General features: G+C 36.1%; 1 long non-coding RNA gene across 2 annotated transcripts in view; it reads left to right on the forward strand.

Annotated features, from left to right (window-relative positions):
* Nucleotides 1–5,636: 5,636 nt before the first annotated feature.
* The window catches only part of LOC109501194, a 77,112-nt gene continuing 62,754 nt past the window's right edge, over nucleotides 5,637–19,994 (forward strand). The window contains exons 1-2 of one of the 2 annotated variants that reach the window (XR_006599875.1): nucleotides 5,637–5,691; nucleotides 17,265–17,377. This is a non-coding gene — a long non-coding RNA (uncharacterized LOC109501194). The remainder of the gene's footprint in view (nucleotides 5,692–17,264; nucleotides 17,378–19,994) is intronic. The other variant, XR_006599876.1, reaches the window with a different exon arrangement.

The following is a 19,994-nucleotide window of genomic DNA, read 5'->3' on the forward strand; positions in this document are numbered from 1 at the left end:
CAAATGTTTAAACACCTCAACTGGTTAAAATATTTCTGGATAAAGAAATGTAATTCTTGGATTTCTATCAGAAGTTTGTTACTTTAGAACACTCTCTTCCAGCTGAAAAAAGATCCATCATGATGACTTCATTATCTGTAGAAATACTCCTTTGCATCATTAGGAGGTAAATCACAAAAATGTGTTCCTCTTACTTTTCATATTTTCCAGAATCTTACATTAAACAAATGATATTAAGGCTAATGACTCTATTTTGATGTCTAAAATATTTTCATGGAACAATCTGGGATACCCTGATCTACTCTAATCCTACACTTAATAAATAATGGCATATGTAACCAGCCATGGTTACATATGGCCTATGATAGGCCATTGTCTATGAGCTAAAACAATTCTGGTAAATTTTCTAGACCATATAAAGAGATTATAAAACCAATAATTTATTTTTAAAAATATTTGAATTTTATGTGGGATTATATATTGTATAAATTATATATTAATATAAGTATAATATATTACATAGTAATATATATTAAAATAAAATCCATTTTCATCAACTGGAAAAACAAAATCAAACATGGTTTGTACTGAAAATTGGAAACTAAACAAATGAAGATTAAAATAATGCTGAGATTCATCTATAAATGAAAGGCTTTATTTTGATCTGGGTAACTTAGAAATGAGTTTTGTTGTGTTTTTTTTCCCCTCAGAAATAAATATATAACCATGGAGGCTGATGACAGTGTTGTTGGCCTTTCACATTCCATCCTTCTCTTAGGAACAAATTATGATTGGAGAAATTACCTTTATCACATGTAATTAGAATGCATTTACACATTTAAAATCATGCCACTAGCAATTTAGAAATATAAATTTATAGATTATTTATTTCCAGCAAAAAAGGAGTAGAATGGGGCTTTATTAACTGCATTTTCAGCTGATAGAGACTAATACTTACATATGTTCCAGATCAATGTCACACAACTATTTAAGGCAAATCCAGAACATTAACCTAGATCCAATATGATTAACCTTACAATAAACTCACTCCTCATCATGTTTTATACTATTCCACAAGTGGACAGAGAAGAAAGAAATTATAACAAGAGTCCAAGTACCATACTCTAAGAAAAGAAATTTTGTGCAAAGGTAAACAAGTCCCAGAAAAACATTATCGTGTTGATATCCCTACAAGATTGTTAGAATTAAGTAACAGGTGACATTTTTAAAAATATTTTATTTATTTATTTAAAGAGAAAGAGAGAGCGTGAGCAGGGGAGGGGGAGAGAAAGAGGGAGAGAGTGAGAATCCCCAGCAGGCTCCACACTGTCAGCACAGAGCCCAATGTGAGTAGGGCTCGAACTCATGAACCGTGAGATCATAACCTGAGCTGAAATCAAGAGTCAGATGTTTGACTGGCTGAGCCATGCAGGCATCCCGAAAGGTGACATTTTTTTTTAATAAGATGCAATTCATTTTAGAGTGTAGTGGATTTGATTTTGTTGTATTGGCTGTAATTTTGTTTGTTTTTCTTCTCGGCATATCCTTTCTCTCCTCCAGTAATGATTCATTGGTTTTCTTTTCACAAATCACTTTTAGGGGCACCCAGTTGGCTCAATATGTTGATCATACAACTCTTGATTTTGGCTCAGGTCATGATCCCAGGGTGGTGGGATCCAGCCGTGCATCACACTGAGCATGGATCCTGCTTAAGATTCTTTCCCTCTCCCTCTCTCTCTCTCTCCCCCCCCCCAGGCCCCTCCTCTCTGCCTACATACTCTCTCTAAAGTAAAATTAAATAAATAAAAATAAAACATTAATAAAAAGGAAATCATTTTCCTTCTATCTTAGTTCATGTAGTTTGAGAGTAGCATTAAAATGGAGAAGGCAAGATGGTTCCAGTGGCAGCTGCCCAAACAGTAGAAAATAGAGGGAGGGAGGGGAGGGTGGGGGATGGGTATTGAGGAGGGCACCTTTTGGGATGAGCACTGGGTGTTGTATGGAAACCAATTTGACAATAAACTTCATATATTGAAAAAAAAAAGAAATTAGTCATAATTGAATCATCCAAAAAAAAAATAGAGGCAACAAAAAGACAGAGAAAGAAGGCAGAAAAATTGCATTTGCTCTGGACCATTGTAGAAGCAAATGTTTCTTTAACATACCAGTCTTCCTTAAGCTGGTTACTGTGTATAACCTGATACAATGATCATGGTCTGAAACAATGCCCCTTGTTTATGAAGAGCATGTTATATTCATTATGATCTCCTAATGAGACAAAATGCATAATCATGTTAAATTTCTTTCTTTCTCTCCAGAATCTTGCTTGGTATGTAAGATTTTCTTGATCAAAGAGTAAGCTTCAAATTTTTATAAAATACTGGGTTTTAGAGCACCTATGCGTCTTTAAACATTGATGTTCTTCAATTCCAAAAATTCCAATCCTTATTTTTACAGATGGAAAAAAAGTCCCTGGAGAAGTCAAATGATTTTTTCAGATCCCCCAGCTAATTAATGAGTGGTAGACTGGCAAAAATCTATGTCTTCTGACCAAAGAATACTATACATTCTAATATGCCATTGCTTCACCACTTGCTGAATATTCATCCTTCAATAAATGAAGCATTTGTTCAGTTATATTTGAATAATAATGTTTTGAAGCAAAACATTATTATTTGTAAAGACAAACATTGTTGGTGTAGACAAACATATGTAACTTCTTTACAAGGACATTCAACCTAACTCTGAATTACTCTCTTTTCATTGAATCCCCTCCTAAATTTATATCCAACAGATGAAAATAATTTCTTGAAAAAAAATAATTTTTAGCTTTTTTTTTAAATCAAGAAAATTGGACCCAATAATTCTTATTGTCTTACCATATTTAGATATTTTTTTCAGGTGCTTATAGAAAATTTTCTACATAAATTAGATAAGAAAAAGATATTTTGAAGGCACTATGTAAGAAATTATTATAATGGGACTTGGTTCTTAAAGAAATTAAACTGATGCATAATCAAACTCTAGGTGTCACAGGCTAAGACAATTGTACTCCAAAGATTACTTTGAAATTTACAATTTCATTTGAGTTAGTGTTTTCTGCATTGTATGCATACTGTTATAGAAAAACTTAGTTAAAAATATCTTGCAAATTTCATAAAGTCAAGTCAGAACGTAAAATCTCCAATTTTGATGTGATAATTCATTTTAACAGTGAGTAAATAAGTCTAGCTTCCTTAACTGTAGAGAACAAACTGTGGGTTGCTGGAGTGGAGGTGGGTGGGGAGATGGGCTAGATGGGTGACGGGTATTAAGGAGGGCACTTATCATGAGCACTGCGTGTTATATGTAAGCGATGAATCACTAAATTCTACTCCTGAAACCAATACTACATTACATGGTAACTAACTGGAATTTAAATAAAATCTTGGAAAGAAAAAAAAAATCATCTGTAACATAATGAGGCATGAAACTTCTATGTCAAAAGAAAAGTATATACTTAAAAATTGTTTTCATGTTTTATTTTATTTGTTTTTGAAGGAGAGAGAAACAGAGCACAAGCAGGGGAGGGACGGAGAGAGAGGAAGACACAGAATCTGAAACAGGCTCCAGGCTCTGAGCTATCAGCACAGAGCGCGACGCAGGGCTCGAACTCACAAACCGTGAGATCATGACCTGAGTCGAAGTCAGACGCTTAAGCAACCGAGCCACCCAGGCACCCTGAAAAGTATATACTTTTAAAAACAGACTTTAGGGGTGCCTGCGTGGCTCAGTTGGTTGAGCATCTGACTTTGGCTCAGGTCATGACCTCACAGTTCCGGAGTTTGAGGCCCCATGTTGAGGTCTGTGCTGACACTGCAGAGCCTGAAGCCTGCTTTGCATTCTGTGTTCCTCTCTCTCTGCTCCTCCCCCACTCATTCTCTCTCTCTCTCTCTTTCTCTCTCTCTCTCTCTCTCTCAAAAATAAATAAACATTAAAAAAATTTTAAAAATAAAAGGTAAGAAAGTAAAAGAGAGACTTTAAAATGTGTTGCATTGCTTTTGTAGGGGACTTTAGATTCATTTACTCTATATTTCTGAACTGAAAAAAAATGCAAGCTAGTAAGGGCAAAGGATGTAATGTGATAAAATTCAAAAATTTGGGAAGTTCAAAATCGCATTGGTTATGATATAACTAGGTATCTCTGCATAAGAGTTTGCCAGTGTCCAGGGCAACACCCATTGTGACCAGTCTGCTCTACTGCATTTCCCACTGTGTATACGTTTTTAGGGGAAAATCAACACCAGAGTAGAAATCTGATTCAGAAGACCAAGTGATGAGGGTACAAATATGCTTACGTCAGTTATGGTTTACCAAGTAAAGCAAACCTGTGAAGACTATTTTGGAGTAAGAGATTTGTCATAAGAATTACATCTTAAAAAATTGTGGGAGTAGCTAGGGAAGAAAAGCTCCCACAGGGGGAGTTAAGTAACCTAGGACAAATCAATAAGCATATTTGGCACAAGTGAAAGGAAACTCGCCAGAACACCTGGAATCTAGGGATGTCCAGCTGCTGTCATTATACCGCGAATTATGGGCGACTGTGGAGATCTGTGGAAGGACGTCAGTTCTTCACAACTATGGTCTCTCTGAGTTTCACACTCTGTGGTGTGAGTTTCATCAACTTCAGTGGTCTGATGTGGGCCTGGTTTTGCTACTGATCATTGGGATTTGCTGATGGGAGGGAATGCTGGAATTAATAGGATGGGTGAGGACAAACTACCCCCTGCCAGATTCCAAGTGGTGGTTTTTCTCACCACCCCTAAGCAATGATTACCTCTCAGAGGGTCATGGCAACTCCTTCATTTTTGCCTTCTGAATCCAGTACAATCTCACTTTGACAAACTCTTGCCTGAAACCATAGAGGAAAGGGTGTGCTGGGACACTTAGTTCCTAGGGTAACCAAGCTGAAAATCTGCGTAGTGCTCAGAAGTGAAGCAAATATTTTGGCCATGTTGACGTATTTTTATTTTTTCTCTTTTGAAGCTGATATTTTGAGGAGGTAGGCAGAGAGTCCCAAGCAGGCTCCATAACCACTGCAGAGCCCCATGCAGGGCTTGATCCCACGACTCTGGGTTCATGACTTGAAACAAAATCAAGAGTTGGAGGCTTAACCGACTGAGTCACCCAGGCACCCCTGAAGCTGATTATTTTTACTAAAATATAATTGACATGTTAGTTTCAGGCGTGCATCATCATGATTAGATAGTTGTACATACTGTGAAATGATCACTTGCAAAAAGTCTAGGTAAGAAGAAAGTATATGTATACAGAGACGATGAGTAACACCAAATGGAATCTATGGGAGTCTCAGCATTCTAGAAATCCATATAACTAGAGACAGATGTCTTTGTAAATGGCATAGGAGAACACTGTTTTGAGAATATCAATAGCGATGTTAAGGGTAAAAGACGGTGGGGATTCCACACTCACCTGTGCTTGTGAAATGCAGTGTTACAAAGGTTTAAACAACATTTAATCAAAAACTCCTGAGAGAATTAAATATTCCATTTTTTTGATTCAATAAGAAATCGCATGAAGAGTTTTGTTAAATTATTTGTCTCTATAAGTCTTAAGCATTTTTGTTTTTCTCCCTAGGTAACATCTCCAAGAACAAAGAAGGAAATGTTTCCATTCACTGAAAAATCTGGTGTAAGTTTTCACCTACATTTCTTATTTCCCTGTGTTTAAAAGGTAAATTCTTTTTTTTTTAAACATGGAGGATGAGGACGGTTGATGACTTTTCACAATACACAATCATCTTCTGACAATTTTGGGTGCCTAGGAAGCAGTGAATGGATAGTTTAATGCAAACCAATTGATCACTGAAGGTTATTTTTAGTTAATCAGCATTTTTAAAAAGTTCCATAACTGCAGAGTGGAATTCTTTCTTTGTCCTTGATTCATGATATTCCTATGACTTTGCTCAGGGGAAGCGTTGGCAGAATCATGCTGCAGTCAATCATACAAACATCCTTAAATGTCCATGTTAATGACCAACTTCTAATCACATTGTGGATCATTTTAGTCGAAGATAGAGACGTGGTTTGAGATAAAATTACTCATGAAATTGGTTTTAAGTAAAATGATACACTTTTGTTTATAAAGTTAAATTTTAATTTTATCTTCATATTTTTATTTTAATAGCAGACAACTCACATTTCACAGTCTAGAAAGACATTTAGCATTGACAGGCTTTCCTAATATACCATCTAAATAGCAAGTTGTGTGAAGACTGCAATGTCTTAAAAAGTCTTTCTTATATAATAACCCCAATCAAGTGTAAATGAGAACTCAGAAGTGGCACCATGGGCAGAGATAGAAAAACCATCAACATTTTGAAGCAATTTAGGTAGTTTCTATCCATAGATCAAAATGAGTATTTATAACATTGGTGCTATGAAAATATTGCAAGAGTACTTAGATTAGAAAAATGAAAAGAAACGTGAGTAAAATGCACATAGGTAAAATTTTGCCAATGCTTTTGTATCTGCAATAGGATTGATTATTTATTCTATGGGTCTTCAATGGCTGTGTTCAACTTCTGTCAGGCCCTCCCCTGTAATCTGCAGTTTTATCCACCCCTTCTGTTGGTTAAAAAATTCTATTAAAATAAAATTAGCTTGTTGGATATTAAAATAAAAATATACATTATATGTGTAACATATTTATAATCATAATATTCACATATAGTATTATACAATATTATGTAAACATTTGTATGTGCTGTACATGGAATATTTGCATGAATTTAGACATAGAAAAGGGATCTGAGATTGAGATAAAGTGATATTTCCTATGTAGTAAACCCATGATATGCATTTATTCTATGATCTTTCTGAAAAAGTATATATATCTTTTTTAGTTAAGCTAGATCTTGTAGCAGAAAAATTAACTTTTGAAAGTAGACCAGAAATGCCAGTAAGGAAAATTCACTGGATTTCCCTGAAGAATTCTTCCCTGAAGAATTAATACTATTATGGTTTTAAAATATATTTAAATCTTCCTAATTTAATGAGAGAAAACCCACTGGAAAGAAATGCTAATCAGAATTTCCCAATCAAAGCTAACTTAACTTGATACAAAACAATAGTTATCAAGATACGTTTGCAGGAAATATGTTCTATTTGGAGACTCTATTTCACAGTAAAATTAGATACTTAATTTTTACAAGATTTTAAGAGAATTAAAAAGGAGATCCCTGGGGAAATAAAGTGAGAGATGTCTCAATGAGGCAAATAAGCCCACTTTTTTATTGACTTCATTTTCAATAAACTGCTCAACATGTTTGTTAGAGGATAAGAAGAAATGATTTTACTACTTACGGGTATAGGTAATAAAGGAGACTAAAGGATAAAGTGATTGATTCAATCAGATCATTTTCTGTCACATGAAGCCAGAGATAGGTGGGTGGAATGTAGGTCAGTTAGCTGATGCAATGACATAACTCCCTGGGTTCCTTCTCTCTTGAACTTGCCTTCTCTAAGGTGTTGTACTGACAAAGGGATCAATGCCATCTTGCCTACATGATATCTGTTTTACAGTTAGTGAGAAGGGAAACAGAGTTAGTTCCTTCAAATCACTTAGAGTTAAAAAACAATTTCCTTTACAAAGATTTGACCTGGAACAGACACCTCTCGCTTCTGCTCATCTTTCGGTGGTTGGAGTTCACTGCCATGCTGCCACACACAGTTTCAACGGAGGCCAAAGATTGTATTCTCCAAATTAGGTCACCATGTGCCCAACCTACATCAATGTGGAAAGACCACAAGAGGTTCTGTGGCTGAAGAACATGGACATAATGAATACCTGGGAGGTTTAGCAATCTGCCCCAGGAAACTGTGCATTCTGTTTCACTAATGTAGCCTCATCTGAACAAGGTTCTGGTCCACTGAGGGTGCTCAATGAATATTTTTGCATCAGGAAAATAAAATCTTAAATTAAGAAGTACTTTTTTCCACCCAAAGTGAATTGTATTTAGCTTGTTTATATAGAACTTATTATTTTTGATACTAGCTTAGCCAAAACGTGAAAAGTCCTCATGGAGTATTTTTGTTGGCCTTCATTGTTTTTTGTTTTTGTTTGTTTGTTTGTTTGGACTATTTTTTTTTTATAAAGTCTGTATTATTTGTCTGGTGCAGCCACTGAAATCTTTTCCCCGTTAGCTCCGTGGTTGGCTTTTGATTGGACAGAGATTTCCTTAATCACCAGGCAACTCTTACCTTAGCCTTCACTTTCTTTTCAGGCAGACCCTCAAGGTCAGCCAGAGATGAGAGATTAGGACTTTATACATTTTCTGGGCATGTGCATGGTCCTTTACATTTATGTGGCCTTCTAAATTTCCATAAATACATTAAAGTTTTTCAAAGTCCACTATGGACACCTCCTTCTCCGATTTGTCTTTTTAACATTTTTGGTGAATCTTTTATTATTTACAACTGGTTTTGCTGCTTCGAGCTTCTGTGATGTTAGACATTTGCCAGTGATTATTTTTGACAAATGCCCTTGGTATTCATCTTTTTGCTGAGAGCATAGATTGGGTCATGTCAGTACAGACAAGCCCTAAGAATAGAGTCTTTCACGGACCTTCCACACATGCCAAATAGGGATTCTTCCCTGGGCATGGGACTTTGGAGGGGCTTTAACTCTGATCTATCCCTTACAGTGTCTCCTAAAATGCGAGGCTGCTGGTTTTTATAGTTACTGTAATTGTAAGGCTGTTTTCAAGGATACCAAAAATATGTCAAGAGAGAAATGACAAGAATTATGGCAAGTTAAAACACCACAAAACTTGTTCTTTTCACTGAGATTTGGCCATTTTTATTGAATAAACTATTCTGGGGGTTATTACAAACTTTTGGTTGATTTCCAGAGTTTAAAAAAAAGGTTGATTTTGAACTGTTTTGGATAATGGTCTCAATACTTTTATGGAGGAATAGATTTTTGGAGGAGGTCTTTAATCTATTTTTTGACATCTGGTTGTTACACTTTGACATTACTTCTGTTTAGATCAGATATAAATAACTATTTACCTTAGTCATCTTTACCATCTTTAAGTATATCAACTTATTTCAGAAATAAGAATGGTAGTCTGTTTTAATCTTTACCACGTTTTTTAAACCTTCCCCGCAGGTTGAATACATAACACAACTCTGTTGAACTCGAGCATGATCATATGGCTTATTTAGACTAAAGAGATGTAAGCTGAAGAGTGCTTATCACATGTTGGAAGATACATTAAGGGCCAGTGTAAACTTTTCCATACCCCTATTCCATCCCTTCCTCCCTGATCCTAGGTATAAACTATACAGAAGCTACACCAACATCATGGGTCTCTGAGTAAAGATATTAGGGAATGATCCATAACTTCCCATTGATGGGCCCTTAGAATAAGCCATTGAGATTTTGAGCTTTGTTACTGCAGCATAATGTAACTTATTCTAATAGATATGGTAGCGTGACGTAATATATACATATGTTAGGTAAATTCCTGACATTTGCTTTATGACAAGGGTGCCTATCTCCTGGTATGGTTCACAGAGCTTTTGTCCATTAAAAACAACAACTACTTCATTGCTTCTATATAGCCAGTGAGCTGCACTTGATAGTTTATCCAAGGTACTGAAATATCCTGTACCATCTTTAAAAAGTGATAAATGAGGATCCTAAAGGCTATTTGTATTTTTTCTGAGGACAATGAGTTGTTGCACTTTCATATCTGAAGCAGAGTGGGAATGAAGCAGGTATGCACATGACACTAGATGGGAGATTGAAAATTCCTAACTCTGCACTTCCTTTTCCTCATTCCAAAAAACATAACAGTAATGTCTCTCCTATGTCCCATTCAGGGTTGTTATAAGAAAGCATATGTGAAATGGTTTAAAAAGTTTAGTGCTATCTAAGCGTAAAGTAAGGATGTGATGACTCATTTATGTGTAAATCTTCAAATGCTCACCTTCAAATACCCACCCTGTTCTCATAGGGGACTTAAGACTAGGCATGGTCACAGCATAACAAGATACTCTGTTAGGAACCAATGTGAGAACTCGTCTTTTCCAGTCCCTGTATTATACAGACGGAGCCTGATGTTCTGGAAATTTAAATGACTTTCCCAAAGCAACTGAACTGGCAAACACCTAATCCAGTATGAAACCAAGGCCTTCTAGATCCCTGGCAAACTTTGGTCAGTATTTAGGAAAAAAAAATAGATAATATATAGATACTAAATATCTACATATTATATCCATTATCTGTACATATCATATGTTACATGTGATTCTAAACACATAGAGAGTCCAAAGTCAGATAATGGTGAGATGAGCTTGGCAGAAGGACCAGAATGGGTCTCAGACCAGAGAAGAAATAACAGTCCATTGAGGGAGGGTATTTAACATTTCAAAATAGCCATTATAGTTGTAAAACAGATGTGATTTTGCATGAGAATTCATGTTTGCAAGTTGTTGCTGATGTGTTTTCCTTTAAGTTAATTAGAAAATTGACTGTTTTTTCCTTATGAAGATCTCTCCTTCACTTTGCACTTAACAGCGACTTGTTGAAGGGAGGAATATATATGTCACTTCTGCCAGTTAAGGGTAAATTCATTTTAATTTACTTAGTTAAAAGTTTAAGAAAGTAACATCTTGCAGTTACACACAAGCCTTCCTCCATATGCTTATTGCCATGAGTATCAGATAACCTCTATTTAAGACCAACTGCCTCTTGTATTTCTTTGGATAGGACATGTTGAATTTAGTATCCCTCTAGATCTTAACATTAGTGTGTTACCTAAGTGTCTCAGCAAGCTTCCCAATCGAGTGGGTAAACAGCTTGCATGGTGACACAGAAAAAATATCTGAAGATGGCCAACATATCATCAGCCCACAGCTTCTCACCCACTTCCCAATCTCTGATTTTCCACCATTACTTAAAAACTGAATGGTTCTGTCCTGCCCTGTTTTGGAACTTGGCCTGAGGGTCGGGTAATTCCATCACCTGTTTTCCCTACTTAATGTTGTTTTAATTTAGTATCTTCTGGAAAAAATCTTAGGGTTGTTAGACAGGGAAGGACTAGATGAGTATTCGCCTCTGGCTCTGTTTTTCTCAGGGGTATTTCCTGTGGCTAAGAAGCCTGGGTGAATTTTATGATGCAGGCTCTGCTCACAAAGCAGTCATCGTGCCTGGGAGAATACTGAGGAGACAGACGCTCACACTAAAGGGAAACCCTGGGGATTCTGGTGACTTGTCTCTCCCCTAAGCACATAACCAGCGCATCGGAGGGTCCTTTGAAACAACACACACATGGATTTCACTTCGCTGGTTATTTCCGTTTCACGAGAACATTAGGCTGAAATCTGCCTTTGACGTTTCCTGGGGTTGCATCTCAACTGCTGGCAGATTCTTTGATTCTTTATGCAGCCTCCTTCAGAGAGCTTGTAAAACTAGATCAGAAATACCCATGTGGCAACACATTTAAGCTGTCTTATTAGACACAACTTTGCAAACAGCTTTGCCACTGTTTGTTGCAGAAGCTTGAACAAGAAACCTATTTGCACACACAGGGTGCTACAAAGGCCAACATGATCTGCCCCAACTTAAAACGCTGCCTTGTAAACAGTCTCAGGACACCTGTTGACCTGATCACCCTCAACTGTGACCTACTATGGAACGTCTACTTGAAACTTGGAACACAGATTTATAAATTTGTTGGAGATATGAGTGTGTTAAAGGTTTGCAAGGAGACCCTGCACTTTATTTTGAGTAGGATGGTCTTCTCTCTTCAGTGAAGCCCGCGTGAATAGATGTTTTGACAAACTCTGACCAGTGGGATGCTTCTGTTTCAGTTGTAGGAATTTAATTTTCAGTTTTGTTTATAGTTGCTCTTACATGCTGTGTGCTACCTACTGAAAAGATAAATGCCATGTGTATTTTTAAAACCTTCTTAAATAAATTATGTGGCTTAACTAAATAGCCCTTTTTAACATGCACAGTGCAGCTTCCAAGACCAAACAAGAGGTGCAGTGGTAATTGAATGGTAAGTGATCTCCTGTAATTCCACTCATAGTGTATGTGAAGATGGTATGAGAAAGACAGTAACCTGCCATTGGCATTACAAACTGCCTGAAGAGGTACTTAAACATTCTCCAATGTTTAAAGTGAAATTAATACTTTGATTTGTAAATGAACACATAAATACTAAGAAATTAACAGCTCTCCCGGTGGAAGCTCTAAAACAGGATTCAGAAAGATTCGTGGAATTCTGGAACTGGAGTTCTCATGCAAGGAATACAGATACCAATTTCCAAAATATTTTTCATGTGTTGCCCAGGAAAAAGTACTCTGACATTTCAGGTAATGCAATGAGCACTGACAGGTCAAGTGTCTAGTAATTCTCTCCCTGTTCATATCTAACAGAGAGTCTTATTATTTCTATTGAATTAATTTGTTGAGTTGTGCTATCTTCTAGACACTGTTGTAGGCACTTACACTATATAGTGGAAACACACAAAGACTCTTAGAACTATTGAACTTAAGTTTTTGTATGACAATAAATAAGAACTATGATAAGGAAATAAATTTTACAGTACAGAAATGTAGAAGATGATAATTGGTGTGGCCCAAAGAAACCCAGCAAAATGAGGAAACTTTTTCATTACTGAATAAAGAGATTGGCCTTCTTTGAAAAGATCTAAAGAATATGATGAGATTAAACAATAGTTTAATCTGGGAAAGAGTTTACCAGGTAAAGGAAACTGAATACAAAGGTGTGAATGCTCTTAGGAATATGCCTGATGTGTTGGAACAACAGTAAGGAAGTGCTGAATAGATGGCTGGGGGCTAGGTGAAGGGCAGCTAAGTGAACTGTGGGAGATGAGATTAGAGAGATGATATATATGGATAGAGGTCATGCAAAATCTTGTAGGTTATTGTAAAAGCTCTGGATTTCACTCTGATTGAAGTTGAGAGCTATTACAGGGTTCGAGCTGAGAATCTGACTTGCATGATTAAGAGGTAATTCTGGCTGCTGTTGGAGGCAAAGATAGACTAATTAGGAGTCTATTTCAGTAGCTCATTTGAGAAAAGATAGTGATTTAGACCAAAGGGTAGCAGTGGAGGTGGTAAAAAGTGCTCAACCTCTGGACAAATCTTGGAGGTCCATCCAACAGAATTCCTCACTGATTGAATTCAATTGTGAGAAATTAAGATTGACCAGAAGTTATCCACAGGAATGGATTGCCATTGGCAAAGATGAATAAAACTGAGGGTCAAACAAATGTGGCGGAACAGGGCATATAGGAGTTTTCTTTTGGAAATGTTGGGTTGAGATATCTACAATCCTGTGTTTAGAGACAACCAATGGTACTTATAAGGATTTGCATTTCAGGAGCAAGTTGTGGGCTGGACACATACAGCTAGAAATAAAGATGAAATTTGAAGTAATGATACGTGATTAGATACAGGGTGGTGAATATAGAATAGAGAAGACAAGGGACTAGAAGGAAACAAAAGGCAAAGGGAGAGGAGCAGAGAGAGGAGAGGAGGGGAAGACAGGAAGAGGGGAGAAGTAAGGATTAAGTCTTTATGAAGTAATATTATATGGTCAAGACACTTGCGAAAAGATTGAGCACCCTATGCGAAGAAAAAAGCCCAGAGATAATCTGGAAACTGTTAAGAGACTGATAAAATGTGTCAAATGCAAAGCAGTTCAAGCAATGTATTGGCTAATAATTGATCGCTGGCTTTTGTACATGAATTTATTGGTAATTTGACAGGAGCAGTTTTAGGGGCATGATGGTAGCAAAAGTTTGGAGTGCGGTTAAGAGAGAATTGCTACCTGCTTCTTATCTGTACCTACACTCAGCAAAGCAGAAGAATGTGGAAAATCCACAATACAAGAGCAAGAGGAGGAAAATTTGGGGGGAAATGTCCTTCAGTAGATAATAGGAGATGGGATCTCCCTACAGAGGAAGGCAATGGCTTTCATTAAGAACATACATGCTGATTAACAGCCAGTCAGATTGTAAAGATAAAAGAGGATGTTATGTAAGAAAGTATGATTCTGAGACTGTCACCTTCTATATTGACTGGTTCAGTGAAGTCAGGAGCAGGATCATTAACTGAAAGCAAGGATGGGGAGAGGGTATGGGCTTAGGAGAGAGAAGAACATGGAATAGTCACCAAGAATATCTTCCTAAGGGTATGGTCCAAGCAAAAAAGCAGTGTCAACATCATTGGGAGTTTTTTAGAAATGCAGAATTTGCTCAGATGGTTAAATATCTGACTTCTGCTCAGGTCATGATCTCATGGTTCGTGAGTTGAAGCCCCACATCAGGCTCTGTGCTGACAGTGCTGAGCCCGCCTGGGATTCTCTCTCTCTCCCTTTCTCTGCTTCTCCCCAACTTGTTCACACCCTCTGTCTCTCAAAATAAATAAATGAACTTAAAAAGAAAAAGAAATGCAGAATTATAAGTCTGTCCTCAAGCTTACTGAATCAAAATCTAGACTTAGTATTAAAATGCCCCAAAGATTTGTATGTATATAGAAGTTTGGGGGGAAAAAACTTTTCTAGGAGAGTTAGGAGAGCAAAATGCCTCTGGAGATATTAGGAGTGACTGGTGGTATTTCAAAAGCACTGGAGGTTAAGGTCAGAGGCCATGAATATAGAGACCAGTAATCATGCTTGTGCATTTGTTTTTCAACCATGTTCACTTAGATGGGTAAGTATAAGGGCTGGGCAAAGAGATTTCACTGGCTGTGGTTTTGTTCATGGAAAATGGCAAAACATGAGGGAATCTCTTGCCTTATCAGATGCAGTCTCTTGTTTATTCTATGTATTCAAATGATTTCCACTGTCTCTCTCTCAGCTTCCGTTACTTTTTGTTTCCCCATCATCTTCACATTCTAGGTCACATGATCTCTTGACTAGATAAGTTCTAGCTTGACTTTGTGTTACTTGATCTTACCCTGTTATTCAACTGCCCTCCCACCTAAGTCCTGGAGCAGTCTTCCAAAAGCGTACTAGAGATTATGTTCACTTCTCTGCTCAATGATCTTCAATACTTTCCTATTCTCTAACAATTTGACAGTTGAGTGTTTAAGCACCAAGATTCCATGGACTCAGTTACTGTTTAGAACCTTTTGTTTCAAATTTTCCTTTCATACATCTTATATTCCTGCTGTCTGGACTACAATCCTTTCCCTCAAGACCATCCATATTATTTTTCCTTTGCTTTTGCTTTTAGCTCTGTATCTACCAATAATCCAAACATTTTTTTTTCTTACACCCTCAGCTTCTTGGAAAAATCCAACTCACATGCATATTGCTTTATTTGGTGACACTCTTTCAAAAAACTGTTATTTAAAACAATCCAACCCACTACAAAAAGTTCTCCTTTTGCTATTGAAACTTCATAACACTTTTTATCTCTTTTATGTTTTTCTTTAAAATTGTTCATTCTTCTATCTGTCTCTCAAGGGTCTAAACTAATGCATTGTCTAGACCGTATCTTATTAATTACTGTATCCACAACATACAAAACCCAATATCTTATGTATAACCTGCACATAATAAATACTTGCTCAACTAATGTCAAGGAAAAGAAAAACTGAAAACCTCATATTGTCTTCATTTTACTAAACATTAAGAGGCAATATAGATTAAGGAAATGAACTGAAATTACCATTCCGAGCCACTTGGATTTGCTTTCTGATTTCCTCCCACTGTGCTTTTATTTCCAGAGGCTAAATAATAAATCATACATTCAACAAATGCAAATTGAATCAATGTTAAGAAAAGTCATGTTTCAAAGAACACAGTACAACTACATTTCACAGTTAAATCGTATACATTTTATATCTAGGATGGAGATAAGGGAACCTTGAGAACTCTTACATATTTACCACTGAGGGCTCAACACTAAGGAAATGCTTTTAAAAGATATGTTCAACATCAGTGGAACATAGTAACAGTTGCTTTTATGTAGTTATGTAGAAACAAAACAAAACAAAAACAAACAAAATCTTTCAAAATAATGCTAAATAAAATAACATAATCCTTGTTCATAAGGCATATTTTCAGTGAGTGGAGTTATTCCATCCCTCCATGACACTGCACTTGCTCACATCAATAGAAATATCTTGAAGTGGATGTTTTACTTTAAATGCACAATATGAATTTTCAGATTTCAGATTTTTCTTGTACAAACTGACGTTGTCTCATCCAGTGGCACTCAGGAAAGTCATTCTAATGAATTCTCTCCCAAAGCATGGGTCTTGGGGCGCCTGGGTGGCGCAGTCGGTTAAGCGTCCGACTTCAGCCAGGTCAGATCTCGCGGTCCGTGAGTTCGAGCCCCGCGTCGGGCTCTGGGCTGATGGCTCAGAGCCTGGAGCCTGTTTCCGATGCTGTGTCTCCCTCTCTCTCTGCCCCTCCCCCGTTCATGCTCTGTCTCTCTCTGTCCCAAAAATAAATAAACGTTGAAAAAAAATTAAAAAAAAAAGCATGGGTCTTCTTGGGCGTTTCACTGGAATTAGGAAGGAAATGCAGAAGCAAAAGTTTCCTTACTCTAATAGGTTAGAAAAAACTGTTCAGATTACTTCACTATAAAATTTCACAGCACTTTAGTTTACTGATTTATTGAGTAAATATCAAAGAAAAGGATAATTTTCAAAACTATGTGCAGTGAAACAATTATATTTTTCTTCTTTGTATGCAGTCATATCAGTCTACTAACATACTGAGGAACACACTTTGGAAAATACATGTTGATGCTACTGATAATGTTATGCTTCAATGTTTGCCAGTTTGTTTACGTTTTACTAATCATATTGGGCATTTGTTATTCAACGTCTTCTTGCATTCATTCCTCTTGCTCCCATAGTAGCAGAAGCTCAATTTACTTTGAAGTAATTGTCTCATTTAGCACAGAGTTGGGAATGACAATTCCACCCCAGACCCAACTAGTGGATATAGCGATCCACCTTGGGCTATTCGTGCTTTCTCTGTTGGAATTTCAAATCTTGAGTGGAAAGACAGAAAAATAGATAATTTATTCCAGTGACAGTACCGTTGATAAGTGTGGTAGTGAACACCTCACTTTCTCCCTAAAACAAACAAACAAACAAACAAACAAGCAAACAGACAAAAAAAACAAAAGGGATCCATGTTCCAATCCCTAGAACCTGTGAATGTTATCCAGGTGAGCCGAGTGTAATTGCAAGGGTTTTTAAAGGTGGAAGACGGAGGGTGAAGAGGGAAAATCAGAAAAGAGAACGTGAGAAGGCTTTGCAGATGGAGGAAGAAGCTTAACTAAGGAACCTGAGCATCCTCTCACAATTGGAAAAGGTAAGGGAATCAATTCTCCCCATAGAGCCTCTGGAAAGGAGGGTAGCTTGCTGCACCTGTTAGCTCAGTAGGACCCATTTCAGACTCTCAAACTGTATACAGACCTGTAAGATGATACAGTCATGTTGTTTTCAGCCACTTTGTGTGTAATAATTTGTTATAACAGTCAGCTAGCTATAGAAAAGGAATACAACAAACTTCTAGCTTGATCTCTGAAATTAACATATATCTCATCCATTCCTAAATGGTTCTTGGACTTCCTCTTACATTGTATAATTCCTTCTAAAACATTTTAATAAATTCTATGTTTGCTAAATGTATGCGGAGTCCATTTCTGAAGTTTTGTAAACAAATCATAATATAACAGGTTTATCTTTGTATTTTGGTCATCTTTTATCCTTATTAGATTATAAATACTTCATGGAAGACATCTTGATTGATTCCATGTATAAATAGAATCTAATATAATCTTATGAATTCTTTGTTATCCAATATTTGTATGCTGATCATGATTAACTGAATTCATTGAAACAAATTTACAAAAAAGATAATTCACAGCAGAACATGTCTTATGGATATTTTACTAGAAATAAAAATGGAATAATGTAAAATTAGTTGCAATCAATTTCCTCTGAGGCCTTGTTTAGATGTATGCCTGCTATTAAATACTACTAATGTATCAGTTAAACGGTTTCTATTTTCATCTTTTACTTAAGCATTTTGTATGTTACCATATTATCTTCATTGCTTTTACTTTTACTGGCAGTAATATTCCATTATACTGTGCTACAATTTATGTGTTCTTAGGGTTTACACTATTTTAATTTTTTAAGAAAATAGTAAATGCGCTTGCTTCCCTTAAAATACATCCCCATGGGTTGTAGTCTTTTGTCCAGTGTAAATAATTTGATTATTTTTATTTTTATATTTGGTGTTCCCCAAAATCTGTAGTCATAAATAGTCACCAACTGTGTATGAATATAAAAACATTACGTCATAATCATGCAGATTTATATCATCACCTTTTGTTTCTGCTTTTTTTCTTTACATAAACAAATTCATACAGGTAACTAGACAATTCATTTCTCTGAATTTGGCTGAATTGTTGCTATTGAGAAGTCAGCTGTCAGTAAGATTTGTACACTGTGTGTGTGTGTGTGTGTGTGTGTGTGTGTGTATTTTCTAGATGCCTCATAGAAAGTTTCTTTGGCATTAGTAATTCCATGGTTTAATTACTTTATGCGTAGGTGTGAATTTATTTTATTTATCCTTCCTGGGATTATAATTAGGAATATTACGCTTACTGATTTGCTTTAGGTTGCTAGGTCTGGGAATTAGCATTTCTCGACAATTCTGGAAATTTCTTGGATCTCAGTCTTTTAAATATTTTCTTCATTGGATGTATTTTTGAAACTCTGATTTAATGTACATTTATCTTACTGTCTTGAATTTCCATGTCTCTTCAGTTCCTATTATATTTTCATTTTGTTTTCTTTCTTCCTAACATCTGTTACATTCTTTACATTTAAACCCATTTCATGAGTCCTTTAATGTAATCAATACTCTTCTGTTTCATATCTGCTATGCATTTATATTTTAATAATTTAAATGATTACACATACATGTATATGTATACACATTCATATCTGCTATGCATTTATATTTTAATAATTTAAATGATTACACACACATATGTACACATGTATGTACATACATTTATATTCCTACTTTTTTTAAAATTTGTAACCACATTTATTTTCTATTTCTTATTTTAAAATCTACATGTTTATTTCTTAGATATTCATACCATTTTTACTTCTGTAAATATATCCATCTCATTACTTCTCATAATTAAAATATCATAAGCATTTTAACTCAAAATCTGATACCAATTTTGTTTTATTAGCTATAAATCATGTTGCCTTATTTCCTTAGCTGATTTTTGACTTTTCACTATGAAGTCATATTCTTTACAGAATGGAAATATGGTGCACATACGTTAAAATTGAGTTACTCTGAACAAGATTTTTTGCTATCATTTGACTGTCTGGAGGCACTACAAATCTGGGATCATTTTAAATTATTTGGTTAGAATTTTTCAAATGACATAGACTGTTCAAATTTAGGTTATAAACCTGTGTCAGAACCAGATTGTTAAAAAAGAGAAAAGGGACTTTAAAAGACTATCTGTAAACTTTAAGCAAATTAACATACACAAGTAAATATGTTTTCACATTCCCTAATAACATTTGAAAGGAAGAATTCCATTCTGATGAGAAAACCACTAGTTTGAGTTGCTGCCTAACGTTTTACAACATGAGAACCCTACTCACACCCAGAGTCTGGACACTTAGATAAGGACCTGAGTTTAGGATTCCTGCCATAAATTCCCACTCTGCTTTTCCCAGGGCACCTTTTAAAATAATCACTTAGAGTTGAGGCCCGCAAGAGGTTAGTGACCTCCTCCCCAGACACCTTGCAAGTAATAGGTGCTTGCTACCCTGCTCTCTCTCCTGGTCTCTGTGATCTGGGACAGAGGACTGTCCTTCCTCCATCTTATTGCACACCCTCCCCACCCCCAGCCGATTTATAGTATCTGTAGGTGATACATCTTGTG

Source organism: Felis catus, chromosome B3 (genome assembly GCF_018350175.1).
Source record: "Felis catus isolate Fca126 chromosome B3, F.catus_Fca126_mat1.0, whole genome shotgun sequence".
Lineage (NCBI taxonomy): Eukaryota > Metazoa > Chordata > Mammalia > Carnivora > Felidae > Felis > Felis catus.